Source organism: Stenella coeruleoalba (assembly GCF_951394435.1).
Source record: "Stenella coeruleoalba genome assembly, chromosome: 4".
Classification (NCBI taxonomy): Eukaryota; Metazoa; Chordata; class Mammalia; order Artiodactyla; family Delphinidae; genus Stenella; species Stenella coeruleoalba.
This window is the reverse complement of record NC_137149.1, coordinates 13,646,877-13,662,668: the sequence shown is the minus strand read 5'-3', so window position 1 is coordinate 13,662,668 and position 15,792 is coordinate 13,646,877. Positions and strand designations below refer to the sequence as shown.

General features: G+C 41.6%; 1 long non-coding RNA gene across 1 annotated transcript in view; it reads left to right on the top strand.

The window, feature by feature from the left end:
- LOC307185293 overlaps positions 1-15,792 on the top strand; it is a 170,318-nt gene that overhangs the window by 119,284 nt on the left and 35,242 nt on the right. The gene's annotated exons all lie outside the window — the stretch shown is intronic.

Below are 15,792 nucleotides of genomic sequence, written 5' to 3'. Positions count from 1 at the left end.
CTCTTTGATTTCCTCAGTGATCTCTTGGTTATTTAGCAGTGTATTGTTTAGCTTCCATGTGTGTTTTTGTTTTGTTTTGTTTTGTTTTGCGATACACAGGCCTCTCACTGTTGTGGCCTCTCCCGTTGCGGAGCACAGGCTCTGGACGCACAGGCTCAGTGGCCATGGCTCACGGGCCTAGCCATTCCGCGGCATGTGGGATCTTCCCAGACCGGGGCATGAACCCGTGTCCCCTGCATAGGCAGGTGGACTCTCAACCACTGCCCTACCAGGGAAGCCCATGTGTTTGTATTTTACAGATATTTTCCTGTAACTGATATCTAGTCTCATAGTGTTGTGGTCAGAAAAGATACTTGATAAGATTTCATTTTCTGAAATTTACCAAGGCTTGATTTGTGACCGAAGATATGATCTATCCTGGAGAATGTTCCATGAGCACTTGAGAAGAAAGTGTATTCTGTTGCTTTTGGATGGAATGTCCTATAAATGTAAATTAAGTCCATCTTGTTTAATGTATTATTTAAAACTTGTGTTTCCTTATTTATTTGCATTTTGGATGATCTGTCCATTGGTGAAAGTGGGGTGTTAAAGTCCCCTCCTATTATTGTGTTACTGTCGGTTTCCCCTTTTATGGCTGTCAGCATTTGCCTTATGTATTGAGGTGCTCCTATGTTGGGTGTATAAGTATTTACAACTGTTATATCTTCTACTTGGATTGATCTCTTTTTTTTAAATTTTTTTTTTATTTTTATTTGACCAATTGTAATTTTTATTGTTATAACGTTTTCTTCATAAATAGCCTTATGTTACCTCTACTTTTTATAATATTGAACAGCAAAAATTTTTTTTTTCATTTTAACATCTTTATTGGAGTATAATTGCGTTACAATGGTACGTTAGTTTCAGCTTCACAACAAAATGAATCAGTTATATATATACATATGTTTCCATATCTCTTCCCGCTTGCGTCTCCCTCCCTCCCACCCTCCCTATCCCACCCCTCCAGGCGGTCACAAAGCACCGAGCTGATCTCCCTGTGCTATGCGGCTGCTTCCCACTAGCTATCTACCTTACGTTTGGTAGTGTATATATGTACATGCCTCTCTCTCGCTTTGTCACAGTTTACCCTTCCCCCTCCCCATAGCCTCAAGTCTATTCTCTAGTAAGTCTGTGTCTTTATTCCTGTTTCACCCCTAGGTTCTTCATGACATTTTTTTTCTTAAATTCCATATATATGTGTTAGCATACGGTATTTGTGTCTCTCTTTCTGACTTACTTCACTCTGTATGACAGACTCTAGGTCTATCCACCTCATTACAAATAGCTCAATTTCATTTCTTTTTATGGCTGAGTAATATTCCATTGTATATATGTGCCACATCTTCTTTATCCATTAATCCGATGATGGACACTCAGGTTGTTTCCATCTCCAGGCTATTGTAAATAGAGCTGCAATGAACATTTTGGTACATGACTGGTTTTGAATTATGGTTTTCTCAGGGTATATGCCCAGTAGTGGGATTGCTGGGTCATATGGTAGTTCTCTTTGTAGTTTTTTAAGGAAACTCCATACTGTTCTCCACAGTGGCTGTATCAATTTACATTCCCACCAACAGTGTAAGAGGGTTCCCTTTTCTCCACACCATCCCCGGCATTTATTGTTTCTAGATTTTTTGATGATGGCCATTCTGACTGGTGTGAGATGATATCTCATTGTAGTTTTGATTTGCATTTCTCTAATGATTAAAAATGTCAAGAATTCTTGCATGTGTTTGTTGGCAGTCTGTATATCTTCTTTAGGAAATGTCTATTTAGGTCTTCTGCCAATTTTTGGATTGGGTTGTTTGTTTTCTTGTTATTAAGCTGCATGAGCTGCTTATAAATTTTGGAGATTAATCCTTTATCAGTTACTTCATTTGCAAATATTTTCTCCCATTCTGAGGGCTGTCTTTTGGTCTTGTTTATGGTTTCCTTTGCTGCACAAAAGCTTTGAATTTTCATTAGGTCCCATTTGTTTATTTTTGTTTTTATTTCCATTTCTCTAGGAGGTGGGTCAAAAAGGACCTTGCTGTGATTTATGTCATAGAGTGTCTTGCCTATGTTTTCCTCTAAGAATTTGATAGTTTCTGGCCTTACATTTAGGTCTTTAATCCACCTTGAGCTTATCTTTGTGCATGGTGTTAGGGAGTGATCCAATCTCATACTTTTATATGTAGCTGTCCAGTTTTCCCAGCACCACTTATTGAAGAGGCTGTCCTTTCTCCACTGTACATTCCTGCCTCCTTTATCAAAGATAAGGTGACCATACGTGCATGGGTTTATCTCTGGGCTTTCTATCCTGTTCCATTGATCTATATTTCTGTTTTTGTGCCAGTACCATACTGTCTTGATTACTGTAGCTTTGTAGTATAGTCTGAAGTCAGGGAGCCTGATTCCTCCAGCTCCGTTTTTCGTTCTCAAGATTGCTTTGGCTATTCGGGGTCTTTTGTGTTTCCATACAAATTGTGAAATTTTTTGTTCTAGTTCTGTGAAAAATACTAGTGGTAGCTTCATAGGGATTGCATTGAATCTGTAGATTGCTTTGGGTAGTAGAGTCATTTTCACAATGTTGATTCTTCCAATCCAAGAACATGGTATATCTCTCCATCTATTTGTATCATCTTTAATTTCTTTCATCAGTGTCTTATAATTTTCTGCAGACAGGTCTTTTGTCTCCTTAGGTAGGTTTATTCCTAGATATTTTATTCTTTTTGTTGCAATGGTAAATGGGACTGTTTTCTTGATTTCACTTTCAGATTTTTCGTCCTTAGTTTATAGGAATGCCAGAGATTTCTGTGCATTAATTTTGTATCCTGCTACTTTACCAAATTCATTGATTAGCTCTAGTAGTTTTCTGATAGCATCTTTAGGATTCTCTATGTATAGTATCATGTCATCTGCAAACAGTGACAGCTTTATTTCTTCTTTGCCAATTTGGATTCCTTTTTTTTTCCTTTTCTTCTCTGATTGCTGTGGCTAAAACTTCCAAAACTATGTTGAATAAGAGTGGTGAGAGTGGGCAACCTTGTCTTGTTCCTGATCTTAGTGGAAATGCTTTCAGTTTTTCACCATTGAGGACGATGTTGGCTGTGGGTTTGTCATATATGGCCTTTATTACGTTGAGGAAAGTTCCCTCTATGCCTACTTTCTATTGGGTTTTTATCATAAATTGGTGTTGAATTTTGTCAAAAGCTTTCTCTGCATCTATTGAGATGATCATATGGTTTTTCTCCTTCAATTGGTTAATATGGTGTATCACGTTGATTGATTTGTGTATATTGAAGAATCCTTGCATTCCTGGGATAAACTCCACTTGATCATGGTGTATGATCCGTTTAATGTGCTATTGGATTCTGTTTGCTAGTATTTTGTTGAGGATTTTTGCATCTATGTTCATCAGTGATATTGGCCTGTAGTTTTCTTTCTTTGCGACATCCTTGTCTGGTTTTGGTATCAGGGTGATGGTGGCCTTGTAGAATGAGTTTGGGAGTGTTCCTCCCTCTGCTATATTTTGGAAGAGTTTGAGAAGGATAGGTGATAGCTCTTCTCTAAATGTTTGATAGAATTCGCCTGTGAAGCCATCTGGTCCTGGGCTTTTGTTTGTTGGAAGATTTTAAATCACAGTTTCAATTTCAGTGCTTGTGATTGGTCTGTTCATATTTTCTATTTCTTCCTGCTTCAGTCTTGGCAGGTTGTGCCTTTCTAAGAATTTGTCCATTTCTTCCAGGTTGTCCATTTTCTTGGCATAGAGTTGCTTGTAGTAATTTCTCATGATCTTTTGTATTTCTGCAGTGTCAGTTGTTACTTCTCCTTTTTCGTTTCTAATTCTATTGATTTGAGTCTTCTCCCTTTTTTTCTTGATGAGTCTGGCTAATGGTTTATCAATTTTTTTTATCCTTTCAAAGAACCAGCTTTTAGTTTTATTGATCTTTGCTATCGTTTCTTTCATTTCTTTTTCATTTATTTCTGATCTGATTTTTATGATTTCTTTCCTTCTGCTAACTTTGGGGTTTTTTTGTTTTTCTTTCTCTAATTGCTTTAGGTGTAAGGTTAGGTTGTTTATTCAAGATGTTTCCTGTTTCTAAGGTAGGATTGTATTGCTATAAACTTCCCTCTTAGAACTGCTTTTGCTGCATCCCATAGATTTTGAGTCGTGGTGTCTCCATTGTCATTTGTTTCTAGGTATTTTTTAATTTCCTCTTTGATTTCTTCAGTGATCACTTCGTTATTAAGTAGTGTATTGTTTAGCCTCCATGTGTTTGTATTTTTTACAGATCTTTTCCTGTAATTGATATCTAGTCTCATAGCTTTGTGGTCGGAAAAGATACTTGATACAATTTCAATTTTCTTAAATTTACCAAGGCTTGATTTGTGACCCAAGATATGATCTATCCTGGAGAATGTTCCATGAGCACTTGAGAAAAATATGTATTTTGTTGTTTTTGGATGGAATGTCCTATAAATATCAATTAAGTCCATCTTGTTTAATGTATCATTTAAAGCTTGTGTTTCCTTATTTATTTTCATTTTGGATGATCTGTCCATTGGTGAAAGTGGGGTGTTAAAGTCCCCTACTATGAATGTGTTACTGTCGATTTCCCCTTTTATGGCTGTTAGTATTTGCCTTATGTATTGAGGTGCTCCTTTGTTGGGTGCATAAATATTTACAATTGTTATATCTTGTTATTGGATCGATCCCTTGATCGTTATGTAGTGTCCTTCTTTGTCTCTTCTAATAGTCTTTATTTTAAAGTCTATTTTGTCTGATACGAGAATTGCTACTCCAGCTTTGTTTTGGGTTTCATTTGCATGAAATACCTTTTTCCATCCCCTTACTTTCAGTCTGTATGTGTCTCTAGGTGTGAAGTGGGTCTCTTGTAGACAGCAAATATATGCGTCTTGTTTTTGTATCCATTCAGCCAATCTGTGTCTTTTGGTGGGAGCATTTAGTCCATTTACATTTAAGGTAATTATCGATGTGTATGTTCCCATTCCCATTTTCTTAATTGTTTTGGGTTTGTTGTTGTAGGTCTTTTCCTTCTCTTGTGTTTCTTGCCTAGAGAAGTTCCTCTAGCAGTTGTTGTAGAGCTGGTTTGGTGGTGCTGAACTCTCTCAGCTGTTGCTTGTCTGTAAAGGTTTTAATTTCTCCATCAAATCTGAATGAGATCCTTGCTGGGTAGAGTAATCTTGGTTGCAGGTTTTTCTCCTTCATCACTTTCAATATGTCCTGCCAGTCCCTTCTGGCTTGCAGAGTTTCTGCTGAAAGATCAGCTGTTAACCTTATGGGGATTCCCTTGTGCGTTATTTGTTGTTTTTCCCTTGCTGCTTTTAATATGTTTTCTTTGTAGTTAATTTTTGACAGTTTGATTAATATGTGTCTTGGCATATTTCTCCTTGGATTTATGCTGTATGGGACTCTCTGTGCTTCCTGGAGTTGATTAACTATTTCCTTTCTCATATTAGGGAAGTTTTCAACTATACTCTCTTCAAATATTTTCTCAGTCCCTTTCTTTTTCTCTTCCTCTTCTGGAACCCCTATAATTCGAATGTTGGTGCGTTTAATGTTGTCCCAGAGGTCTCTGAGACTGTCCTCAGTTCTTTTCATTCTTTTTTCTTTATTCTGCTCTGCAGTAGTTATTTCCACTATTTTATCTTCCAGGTCACTTATCCGTTCTTCTGCCTCAGTTATTCTGCTATTGATCCCATCTAGAGTATTTTTCATTTCATTTATTGTGTTGTTCATCATTGTTTGTTTCATCTTTAGTTCTTCTAGGTCCTTGTTAAATGTTTCTTGCATTTTGTCCATTCTATTTCCAAGATTTTGGATCATCTTTACTATCATTACTCTGAATTCTTTTTCTGTAGACTGCCTATTTTTTCTTCATTTGTTTGGTCTGGTGGGTTTTAACCTTGCTCCTTCATCTGCTGTGTGTTTTTCTGTCTTCTCATTTTGCTTAACTGACTGTGTTTGGGGTCTCCTTTTCACAGACTGCAGGTTTGTAGTTCCAGTAGTTTTTGGTGTCTTCCCCAGTGGGTAAGTTTGGTTCATTGGGTTGTGTAGGCTTTCTGGTGGAGGTGACTAGTGCCTGTGTTCTGGTGGATGAGGCTTGATCTTGTCTTTCTGGTGGGCAGGACCACATCTGGTACTGTGTTTTGGGATGTCTGTGACCTTATTATGATTTTAGGCAGCCTCTCTGCTAATGGGTGGGGTTGTGTTCCTGTCTTGCTAGTTGTTTGGCATAGGGTGTCCCGCACTGTAGCTTGCTGGTCGTTGAGTGGAGCTGGGTCTTAGCGTTGAGATGGAGATCTCTGGGAGAGCTCTCGCCATTTGATATTATTTGGAGTTGGGAGGTCTCTGGTGGACCAATGTCCTGAACTCAGCTTTCCCACCTCAGAGTCACAGGCCTGACACCCGGCCAGAGCACCAAGACCCTGTCAGCCACACAGCTCAGAAGAAAAGGGAGAATAAAGAAAGAAAAAAGAAAACAAAATAAAGTTATTAAAATAAAAAAAAATTTTTTAAAAATTAAAAAGTAATAAAAAAGAAAGAAGAGAGCAACCAAACCAAAAAACAAATCTACCAATGATAACAAGTGCTGAAAACTATACTAAAAAAACAAAACAAAACAAAAACAGACAGAACTCTAGGACAAATGGTAAAAGCAAAGCTATACAGACAAAATCACACAAAGAATCATGCCCATATACACTCACAAAAAGAGAAAAAGGAAAATATATATATATTTTAAAAAAAGGAAGAGAGCAACCTGATCAATAAACAAATCTCCAATGATAATAAACTCTAAATACTAAACTAAGAAAAACATAAAACCAGAAACAAATTAGATGCAGAAAGCAATCCCCAAGTCTACGGTTGCTCCCAAAGTCCACCACCTCAATTTTGGGATGATTTGTTGTCTATTCAGGTATTCCACAGGTGCAGGGTACATCAAGTTGATTGTGGAGATTTAATCCGCTGCTCCTGAGGCTGCTGGGAGAGATTTCCCTTTCTCTTCTTTGTTCACACGGCTGCCGGGGCTCAGCTTTGGATGTGGCCCCCCCTCTGCGTGTAGGTTGCCTGAGGGTGTCTGTTCTTCGCTCAGACAGGACGGGGTTAAAGGAGCAGCTGATTTGGCGGCTCTGGCTCACTCAGGCCGCGGGGAGGGAGGGGTACGGATGCAGAGCGAGCCTGCTGCGGCAGAGGCCGGCCTGACGTTTGCAACAGCCTGAGGCGCACCGTGTGTTCTCCCGGGGAGGTTGTTCCTGGATCCCGGGACCCTGGCAGTGGTGGGCTGTACAGGCTCCCCGGAAGGGAGGTGTGGAGAGCGACCTGTGCTCGCACACGGGCTTCTTGGTGGCGGGAGCAGCAGCTTTAGTGTTTTATGCCAGTCTTTGGTGTCCACGCTGATAGCTGCAGCTCGCGCCCGTCCCTGGAGCTCATTTAGGTCGTGCTCTGAATCTCCTCTCCTCGTGCACCTGAAACAATGGTCTCTTGCCTCTCAGTCAGGTCCAGAATTTTTCCCGGCTTCCCTCCCGGCTAGCTGTGGTGCACTAACTCCCTGCAGGCTGTGTTCATGCTGCCAACCCCAGTCCTCTCCCTGGGATCCGACTGAAGCCCGAGCCTCAGCTCCCAGCCCCGCCTGCCCTGGCAGTCATGCAGACAAGACTCTCAGGCTGGTGAGTGCCGGTCGGCACCGATCCTCTGTGCGGGAGTCTCTCCGCTTTGCCCTCCGCACCCCTGCTGCTGCACTCTCCTCCATGGCTCCCAAGCTTCCCCCACTCCCACACCCCGTCTCTAACAGTGAAGGGGCTTCCTAGTGTGTGGAAACTTTTCCTCTTTCACAGCTCCCTCCCAGAGGTGCAGGTCCCGTCCCTATTCTTTTGTCTCTGTCTTTTTTTTTTTCTTTTGCCCTACCCAGGTACGTGGGGAGTTTCTTGCTTTTGGGGAAGTCCGAGGTCTTCTGCTAGCATTCAGTAGGTGTTCTGAAGGAGCTGTTCCACATGTAGATGTATTTCTGATGTATTTGTGGGGAAGAACGTGATCTCCACGTCTTACTCCTCCAGTATCCTGAAGGCCTCTCCTGTTATTGTGTTTTAAGTACTCCTCTAAGCTGCTTTTTTAGCCTTTCTGAAATGAGACAGGATAAAAAAACATTGTCACTAAATAAAGAAGCAAACACATTTAAAGCAGTTTTCACAGTGCCTGGCCAATAGTAGGTACCTAACATAAAAGTTAGTTTTATATATCCTTGTAAACAGTCTAATTATCCTTTGTGGATCCAAGTTGGTCCCTTGTGGAATATATTAGAAAGGGCATGGAAAAGTGATTTTTACCATAGACAAGTTTCCCAAACTGGAAAGATGTTACTGCATTAGGTAGGAGTGGGTATAACTCTAAAGCAAGCTGAGAGCCCAAATGGTCCAGTCTCTGCATGGAATTCCCTATAAGTAAGCCCAGCCTAGACCAAAAATAATTTAAAAGTGATTTCAATCTTTACTTAGGTCTTTCAAAGGACATGAAAGGGAACTTGCTCTTATCTGTCAGCCACATATCATAAAATCTTGCTTCTTTTCCTTTCCAACTCTCTTTCACTTGCTACCTCTCAACATATCCACTTACAACTAGATTTGCTCCCTCTAACACCCACCTCCCAGCTCTTTATCATGTAGACTGACCAAGCCTCTCTGATTGGAGTTTCCCTTTTTTCTCATGCCTCTCTGGACTTCTTTCCCGCTACTCATTCTCTGATTCTATATCATAAAAGATTTATGAACTAGGCTGACAAAGACAATTCTTCTGCTTGCAGGTGGGTTGGGGAATTCTTACAGGTTGATAAATCTCCTCTGTCATCTGGGAAATAAAGGGTGATTAATGTGTGGTAGAAGAGGAGAGAACTTTGGAATGTAGCTGTAGCTCAGGAATATACTCAGGCATGTTGGGGCAAAGGTCAGGACTTGGTTCTTCTGGTCCTGCCTTTACCAAGGCTTCCTTTGCCCCATGATAAGGGACTTTATGACATCTGTAACTTGGGTGTAGAGTCATGATGCCCTTATGTTGAATGGAATGGAAGGTATTGGTGCAGAGTAAGGGGATAATGACAGGGGGCAAATGATCTGTCCTATTCTTGGTTTCCTGTGGACTGTGGGCTTGCCTCCCTCTCCGTGGAGTAAGCAGAAAGGACACAGTCTTAGATTCATCGTACCCAATTTGCTAATGGAAAATGGAGGCATCCATACACTATTTTCCTGTGCTGATAAATCCAGTAAATAGTATGTCAATTTACTGTAAACCTATATGCTTATGTATCTGTTACGCCAACTTCAGGGTACCTAATCCAGACTCTGACGTAAGATCACAGTAGAAGAGAACCAGAGCGAGAGCTAGGCCAAGTCAGAAAATTGAGCCACAGAAATATGGACGCAGTACCATGGGTTAATTAATTAATATGATCATTTTGAATTGAACTGATGTTTTTTCCCCTCACATTCTTTTCTTCAATTAATATTTATTGAATGCCAACTTGCCAATTGTTCTAAGTGCTGAGAACATTATGATGATAGGGCACTGGCTCGACTCTCCAGGGGCTATAGTATAGATAGGGAGACCGATGTAAGAAGGATAATCAGAAACAAGGTGTTCAGTGCCATAATTGAGGTATAAACAGAATGTCTTGGGAACCCAGGAGAGGGAGAGACTAACTTGAGAGAATCAGAGAGGAGGGGACACCAGAGTTAGGATTTAAGGATAAGGAGGTATTTGCTTGTTTGCTGGGATTATATTTACCTGATTTTAGTTAATACCTTATTAATATTAGAAAACATTGTCTGGCCAAATATGGTCTTAGCATTTGGTCTTTTGGTTTTGCAGTTAGTGATAGACCGGAGTAGAATCCCTGGAATGTTCTTCTGAGCTAAAGAATTTAAAATATGTCATACATAGTCAGAGACAAACCACATCCTTGGGGCTTAGCAGATAAATGCTCTGGGACTTTGTTAATGAGGATTATAGGAGACTTTCACTTGGGCCACCCAGTATTTACTTCCTGTGGCAGTAACACCGTGTAAAATATATGCTGACCGGGAAAGATGGCCATTCGGAAGTGTGAACGTGGAGCTCCAGGCTGGGACCAAATGGACAGAAGTTGCTGTTTCCGGTGATGTTGGGAACCATGTGGCCTCAGCACATACAGTGGGGATTCCCTTCAAGCAGCAGTAAGGTTGTTGGATCCCAGCTTGAAACTGGAGGTCTTGGTGCTTGCTTCAGAATCAACACCAGGAAGGGCAGCACGGTGGCCCTCTCTCTCTGTGGCCTTCCTTAGCACTGCAACACATTTCTTTCCATTCTTTAGAAATAAATTCTGATTTAGAGCTTTATATTTCTTTAGTGTTTGTTATAAAAGTGACCATTAAATACGGGGTTTTAGTGACTAAAACATTTGGAGACCACAACCAGGCTGACAGCTTTAGGAGAGAGTTTATTTTCAATTTTTTTTTTTTTCTCCAGCCTGGCTTTAGCTTTAAATTAGATTGTAATAATCATAACAAAGCTTCCCCCTGCCCTTACCTGAAAGCACACTGCAGACCTGATCTCTTTCTGGGACTTTATTTATGACAGAATCGCACACTATTTTAGAGCTTTCATCTTCGAGGTTGCACGGCATTTTATGGGTCTCCTTTTTCTATAGCATTTCAGAGACCAGTTCAAAACAATATGAATTCTCTAGGGTGCTAGAAAGATCTTTAGGAAAAGCGGGTTCTCCCCCCCCACCAACCACCACCCCCATTGTCTGCATTGATGTGGCTCTCATTGTGTTAATACTGGAATATGCAGTAAAGTAGGTTAGTTAAGGTATTAGTTCTGGAGCATTATTATCTGGGTATATTTCCCAGCCTAGCCATTTACTCACTGAGTGACCTTAGACCCCTTACTAAACATGTCAGTGCTGCAATTTTCACAGCTGTGAAGAGAGAACAGTGATAGTACCAACCTCAGAGGAGGGTTGGGAGGATTTATCGAGTTAGAGTACTTAAAGCACTTAGAACAGTTCTCTGCAGCAACAAGGGCTTAACAAATGTTAGCTGTTGTTATTAGCTCAGAAGCTCATGAAGTTACCTATAATGGATGAAACCGAATGGTCTAGTGGTCATCAAATAATTCCACTTTGGTTGGTCTGCACATACGGGCTTGCTAATGGGATGGTTAGGAGATTTTGAACTCTAAACACTATACTCAATTGCTAGCTACTTAGAGTTATAATTTCCTAGGGACGGTAGGAGGCAGAGTGGCTTAGAGCATTGAGTTTGTTCAATTTGAGCTCTTAAGAGCATTGGGGTTGGAGTCAGACAGCCTAGTCAAATGCCAGTTCTATTATTTATGTAGCCTTTTAGCGGTTTGGTTCCCTTATCTGTACCATGGAGATAATTTCTCACAAGACTGTTGTAAGGACAATGAATATGAATGTTTGGGACACATACCAAATATTCACAACAGTTGTCGAGTGGGAGGAGAGGAGGGATTGATTGATTGTGGGTCAGGTTTTTTATGATTAGTTCCCTGGTAACGAGCGATTGGAGATGGGGATTTGCTCAGGGCAGCAGGCATCCGACAGCAAAGGGGAAACACTCAGCCCTTTTAAGCTTCAAAGAATGCTGAGAGAAATGACAAAACTCAGAAGGGCAAATGGCAATTTGTTGCTGTCAGTATTACAAGTGTGAGTGTGGACACTTTAGTTCAGATGAATCATTCTGGATGTGTCCCTGTCTCATCCAGGAATTCCACTTGCATAAGATGGGGTGACATCAGCAGAGAAAAGAAGATAAAGGACCCAGTCTTCCTTCTTACTCCTGGAAATAGTGATGGTGGCTGTGCGTCCTGGGGTTTATTCACTCTTACAAAATTCTCAAACTGTAGTGGGTGTAAAACTCAAGTATGGAACTTGTTTAAAGGACATCTTCCAAAGTCTCACCCACAGAAATTCAGTAGGTTGTCAATGTCGCCTGGGAATCAGCTTATTTTGTTTCTCTAGGTGCTTCTGATGCAGGTGGTTAGACTAGACTTTGAGAAAGATGACTCTAGTGAGACTGGGCGGAGTAAACTCCCCTGCAGAAGGCAGCTGCCCGGTCCATTGAGATTTTCCCCAGCATGATGGTTTGCTTTTGGAAAGGCAGAAACAAAAAAATCCAGTTCTGCTTTATTTTGATCCAAAGCACTACTTAATAACCTATGTTATTTGTTAATTGTTTCTCACAACACTGCATGGACGACAGTATTAATTGCATTTGACACAAGAGGAATCAGGGACACAAGGAAGATTTCTTTAGGGGTGCAATGTGGTTTGGTGCAAACATGAAGTATGGGCAAACATTACACAGGTCCTTCAATTTGTCCCCAGCCATCTGGGTATTGCTAAACACATCTGTTCCTTCTCCTGCAGAGGATGCTCCAGTGCTGCCACACGATTTAGATTATGTCGAGAGAGGGTTCCATTTGTCCACTTCTCTGGTGCATAGGGATGGCTCCCGGGAGCCTTGGTTCGCCGGGATTGGCGTTCATTCAGCGCCTGGGTACTTAACTCTGAATTTTGATTTGGGCATTTGCCAGGTACAATATTCTGCCAGGGCCTTCCCAGTCTGTTCTCTGCTGTTTTGCTCCTGAAGATTTACAGCTAATGAAGGGATAAAGAAAGGTCACGGCAAGAGGCGGTAGCATGTGGTGGTGACTCATGGTCTGGGCCTGGTGAGGAGCCAGTTTGGGTGGAACGCTCTACTAGCTGCTGAGCTTGTTTTCAGGTGGCTCTCTGCCACGGCCCTGCAGGAAGCAGTTTCTCGCCTGTTGCTGGTCAGAGGGAAGGCCTGGTCATTCTCCCCATCCCTGCTGTTATGGTCTCAGCTCAGGCCAATGAAGCCTGGTGGCCATTTGACAAAAAATCCCATGGAATAGGAGCTCAGGAGCCAGTGGGATGGGTCAGGTCTGAGAGATCAGCCACAGACACCAGCTAGGGACACATTGACAGAAGGGGCTGAAGGAAGTTGGGAGATGCTTGTACTGGCAGGCAGCATTTCTCAACCTTGGCACTATTGACATTTTGGACCAGATAATTCTCTGTTGCGGGGAGGAGAACTGTGCTGTGCGTTTTAAGACAATTAGCACCACCCCTGGCTTCTACCCACTAGATGTCAGCAGCACGCCCAATGCCTCCCCTTTGCTCCCAGTTAATGCAACCAATAAAGTCTCTAGACGTTGCCAAGTGTCCCCTGGAGGCAAAATAACCCGATTGAGAACCACTGAAGTATGGCTGAATCCCAGGCATGTGGCCATTTAAAAAGATCCATCTATCATCCTGTTTTCCTCATCCTTTTTCATCATCATCCCTAAAATTTATTGAGCACTTACCATGTGACTGGTACTCTGTTTTGCATTCATTATCTCATTTAATCCACACAACATCCTAGGATGAAGAAACTCTTATTGTTCCCATTTTATGGATAAGAAAACTGAAGTTTATAAAAGTAACTTGCCCAAGGTCGCACAGCTGGTATTTGGGGCTCAAGCACAGGTGTAGATGCCTCTTCTTCACCCTGTTGCCATATGTAATGGTGCCATAATATGGGAGTCTGTGAGAAATGCTGAGAGGCAGGGGAAAAGCTGGCATGCAGCATAATAAGAGGGCTGCTGGCTGCAGGCGGGGCCTCTACTTCAGGACTGGGATTCAGGATTTTAACGATAAACTCTGTGGAGATAATTAAGGGCTTAGATAAACTTGAATACTAGGTAGGTGATTCAGAAAGAGATCCAGCTACAGGCTTGATCATGGGTAAACCTCTACCCATGCCCAGCTGTTGTCTTCTCTCTGTTCATGACACCTGATACCTGAGATATGACACCTGATGGGAGCCCAAATGTGCCTTTTTCATTTCAAATACTGTTCATTGGACTGTGGTCTCCCACCCTAACCCCCATTCCTTCCTTCGGGATCAGTACTTCTGCCTGAATCCCTGCTTCTTCCAGCTGCCTTGTGCTTGGGGCATGTCTGTTGAAGTGACTGGACAACACGATGTTGCCTGTCACCTCTGGCCCACTAAAGATTCTGTGACATGGCAACTGAGGCTGGTGTGATCTCTGGTCTATGTAAAATACTTGTAGTTTGTGGGAACTGATGATTCTGAATTGAAAGCCAGTAGTCAGAGCCAACCCTGGCAAGGTTTGTTGGGCAACAATTGTACTTTTAATGGAAGGGTCAGGGCTTCTGGTGTTGTGGTTTCCTTAATATTAATGGCATCAGCTGGAGGTGAGGAAGATGTTACTTGAAACCCAAGTGAGCCTCTCCAATGGTCCTGTTAAGTATATTTTACCATTAATGAAGCAGAAGAGATTTTGGAGTGCACAGCTGTTTTGTAGTCTGCTTGACACCTAGAACCAAATGGCCTTTGATATTATCAGACAGCTCTTGCTTCAGTTACATGGACTTCTCCTCTATCCGCACCCAATTAATTAGCATGTAAACCCATGTGTGATGTGAAAGCTGCAAGTACCTTTGCAGAGGGAAAATTCCAACTGAGTTGCAGAGGGCTTACTTGGGACCAGCAATAGTTTGGGGGCTTCTGCTGCTCAAGTGCCTGGTGTTTACCAATGTCCTGCTGAGCTTCGTCAATATATTAAAGTGTATCTTGCACAGTCACCACACAGGCTTCAGCATTCCTGTAAGACCGTGAAATCAGCTCTGCAGTTGCCCTGTATTCTGAATTCCCTTTGCCCTTCCCTGGTGGTCTTGCCCTTTCTAGAGGGTACTGTAGTGGATACTTGCTGGTTCAATGAGGTGTCATTTGAGGGATCTCCATAGTACAGCAAAGCTGCTCATTGGAAATTTTTTGCTTTTGCTCACTCTCTCGTTACCTTTGACATATATTTTAAATAATAGAAAAATAATACAATTTTATTGATGACAAATTAGAAAATACAAATAAACAACAAAGAAAAGGAAAATAAAAATTAACTTATAATCTTATAACTCAGATATAGCCACTGTTAACATTTTGGTTATGCCCTTGTGTTTCTGTTTTGCTTTTTACAAAAGGAGGAGTTCGAAGAAATTGCCATAAGACATGTGGCATATTCTTAGTAGAATATTCAAAATGATGCTTAAATAACTCTTTTGATTTCTTGGCAAATGGGTCCTGATAGTCTTCGAAGATATACATGATTTTAGAAACCTAATAAGAAATGCCATATATTTTTCTCCTTGCTGATAAAGGGCATATCTACAAGAGACAGTGTCTGTGCACGTGTGTGTGTATGTGTGCATGTGTGTGTGTGTATGTAAATGGAATGTCTATGGCTCCTGAAAAAGAAATTCTGTTGCTGGATTTGCTGACTCACTGCCAAGCCCTGCTGCAGGCAGGGAACAGATTCTGAGTTATTCAAGCCAAACATTTGGCCCTCGTGGATTACTGGCCACTGTGACAGACTTCTCCTCGCACCTCACCTCCTCACGTCTTCCTCCTTGGCACCTGGGCGTATCTGGCATTTTGTTCATTTTGCCTCCTCATCTCCTGCTATTTCTTTCAGTTACTCTCCAGCATTTCTCAAATTCCTATCAGTACCACCCCAACTCCCTAATGCACAATGTTAGAAATACCCAGACTCTTCCTTCCTGAGGTCACTGCAGGAATTTGCTGTCTCTCTTTCTAGGACCTTGTTTGTGCATGCTGTGTCTTTTCCGGGCTCCTAATGCAATGAGGGGAGGGTGACTTACC